The sequence below is a fragment of the Sinocyclocheilus grahami genome, unplaced genomic scaffold, assembly GCF_001515645.1.
Source record: "Sinocyclocheilus grahami isolate Dianchi unplaced genomic scaffold, SAMN03320097.WGS_v1.1 scaffold996.1, whole genome shotgun sequence".
NCBI lineage: Eukaryota > Metazoa > Chordata > Actinopteri > Cypriniformes > Cyprinidae > Sinocyclocheilus > Sinocyclocheilus grahami.
Genome location: NW_015506175.1, coordinates 20,285 through 23,966, shown reverse-complemented (window position 1 = coordinate 23,966; position 3,682 = coordinate 20,285).

Here is a 3,682-nt window from a genome sequence, read left to right as displayed (position 1 = left end):
GTCCATATATTAATTTCTAATATTTCTTAACATTACATTTATGTATATGTAAATATATTAGATTTCTATAAATGTAAATATATTTTAAAACAATATGTAAGTAAATTAAACCTACATATATGTAAATGTTTTAATTTTATATAGATTATAATTTGCCCCTTCATAATAAATCAAACAGAAATTGGAAACTGTTTCCAAAAAAAAAGCATGAACCAACAAAAATTTTGAAAGCTCATGATGTTTCTGGCACATAAATAAAAGATTATCCTTCTGTAAGCATCCAGGGTCACAAATATGCAAGTCTTAGTAGGCACTCAACACATTTCATTTAAATATTTAAGAGCCATCATTAACCATGCACACAATTCATCAACTAATCACGCCCTTAACCAACCCACTTCAAATAATTAAGTGAAAATCATATGCAAAATATTTTCTTTTCTTTTTTTTGGGCAATTCACCATTTAAAAAAAAAGCAGTATCATGCCTGGGCTTCTTTCATTGCAGGTCATTGTTATGCCGGTCGGCGCAGGGCTCTACACTTACTTTTCTTTTTAGGAGCACCTTCTAATCAATAATCCAAAATGTTATCAAAAAGTAGCCTTCCCAATAAGAGGGGATATTTGACTCCTCTAACTTTATTAAAAGTATGTCATCTTTTGTCAAATTCTTAAAAAACATATATTTTATAAGCTTTTTAAAAATTGTAATTAAAATGACCGAATAAGAACAAGTAGAATAAGAAATATAAGTTACCAATCAAAGGAAATCAGTATTAACAAAATTAATTAGTAGAGGTGGCACAGAAGAACACACAAGTGGCTTGTAGGTATATTTTCAGACATTTAATGAGGCTCAGAGGTCGCATGAGTGCAATTAAATCCATAAATTCATGATGATAATGTTTTAAATATAACATTTTGAATATAGAAATATTAAATGATTTAAATAACTGAAAAGATACTTTAAAAATTAAACTAAAACTGCCAGCAGGTGGCGGCAAGTCACTGATTTTATCACGGAATCATTCATTCAATTGATTCGTTCGAATGGCTGATTCATTCAGGAATGAAGTATTTATGAATGGGTAATCATGAATCACTGACTCACTAGATTCGTTTAAAAACCCCGTTCATTCATAAACGAAACACTGCTGTGTTTGAATGGAGGTGCGCAGGGGCTCATCTGTTACTTTGTTTGAAACTATTTTCGACGACGAAATAGAGCAAAATCAGACAATAGTGTTATAGTCAGACAATGTAAGTCACTTAATATTAACTTTTTATTGAACTGTTGTATTAAATCAGTATCACATTTGCAAACTCCCTTAAAAATCATTAAAAGCTGTCACTCATCTTAGTTCATCTCGATCTCACATTTATAATCAACTAAACTCTCTACACTGTGTGATGAATCTCTTATTTACACTGTCTACACTTTGCTTATGAAAGGATTCGTGAGATATGTCTGTGATACATTACTCAACGCTGCAAAAACACGTAGAAACCTTTGAAGCTCCCCTGAGTGCAATCACAAGTATGATGAAGATATCATAAACCTAAATATTTTTTCATAGTCGCACGCAGTAGTTTACAGTCGCAAATGCTGAAATGGTCGCACTGTAGAGCCCTGAGGTGGCAGCCAGAGACTGTCTTAATCAGTTAATCACTGAACGAATACTATGACAAAAATATCACTTTATGGATATACAGCAAATGTGCAGGGAATTGTACTTCACACTGGTGCACTTATGAATAGATGTATTATAGCAAACCAAGTTTAATGAATCTCACACCTAACATACAGCATTATGGTCATAAAGCTCATCGTTATGAAAAGCGAGGTGTGCTGTGATTGGTCAGCTATCCAGTGGATAGCTTTAAGTAATTATCCTTTAAGTAATTCTTACCTTCCCTATTCTTGCAATATTCAAGTGTTCATGTCCCTGAGTAATATCTGCATCCACCGAAGTCTGAAGAGAGCACAATATGATAGTAGACAGCAATCCATACGAGAGAGAGGTCTGGTGTGGAGGCTGGATCTGGAACTGACTTCTGTACAGTTTGTCACATCTCTTGATTATCTGTCTTCACGAACTGCACTGAAATACAATTAAAACATTAACAATGATTGTTATAAATGTAACGTGAGGCTCTTACATTCACAATGCTCATTTTGGTCTCTACAGCTCATTTAGGAAATATAGTTAATATCAGTAATACGCAGCATGCACGATACAAGGAAATCTCTTTCGAAGCTACTTGACTTCATCATAAAAAAAAAAAAGTTTCTCTCTCTTTATTTATTCCTTCTCTTTCTAGCTTGTACTTATTTGAACAATCTGTTTGCCTCTTTAAGAAGAATCGCTTTATGTATCCCCCAATTGTAAGTCGCTTTGGATAAAAGCGTCTGCTAAATTACTAAATGTAAATGTAAACTAGCACTGCTTGTGGGACAAGTGCAAAAGCAAGACTTCACTCATCTCCCCGTTACCCAAAGTCTCTCAGCTGAGAAACCAGTGGCTCCATTCCCAGCTGAAACGTCCGTGGAAGCGCTGGAAATGCTGAAGGCGGAGTTTGATGTGCGATTCCGTGAGCTACATGTCCACGCTAAAGAAATCCGCCTTTTCCAGAACCCCTTTGCTGCCGACATTGATGAAGCCCTGCCTTCTTATCAGTTTGAGTTGGCCGAGTTACAGAACTGTGATGTTCTGAAAGACATATTTAAGCCCATCGGTCTCATTGAATTCTATGCTGCCCTCCCTAACGAGACATACTCAAACATCAAAAGGCATGCAATGAAGATGTCCACACTTTTTGGCAGCACGTATATTTGTGAGCAAACCTTTTCATGCATGAAACTGATGAAAACTCCAATGAGATCAAGACTCACCGATGAACATTTGCATCAGTCTTTGAGACTGGCTGTAACAGGAATGGAACCTGACATTGGACTTCTTACTAGCCAGAAGCAAGCCCACAGTTCACACTAATTAATATGCATAAGTAAATGTTTTGATTTTGAATAGCACTGAATATGAAAAAATGTAATTATGATAGTAATAACAATGCTCTTTTAATAGGCTATATGTCTCTTGAAAAGTAATCATTTGTCTGTACGGTGCATAACAAAATAAACAATTCTAGCATTAGGAGGCATAATAAATACATTTAAAATCATAATAAAATCTCCACAATAATACTAGTAGTCACTCCAGCCCATGTAATTTTCTGTTGCAAACCGACCCGGCCCCCCATTAAAGAAAGGGAAAATTATGTGGCCCTTGCAGAAAAAAGTTTGGGGACCCCTGGCATATACGCTCACTCACAGACCAGAGTACCAGAGACAAGATTACTACAATAGGCTACATCAGCGGTTCCCAATTCCAGCCCATGTTCCGAAGTGAAGTAAACTTCAACGTATTTCCCCCGCTCAGGGAGGAGGGAGCAATGAACACTGTGTAGGGATCATATCGATCGGAACACAGTTCATGCACGTAGCTCACTTCTAACGAGCTGGTTATCTGAATCGGGTGTGTTAACTAAGCGAGACATTCAAAATATGCAGAGCTGGGGGGTGCGAGGACTGGATTAATCGCTGGGCTACATCATGCGTCATTCACCGGTGAGAAAACTTTAAAAGTACTACAATACCAGGAAGGAAGATCGGGTTGTTGATGTTT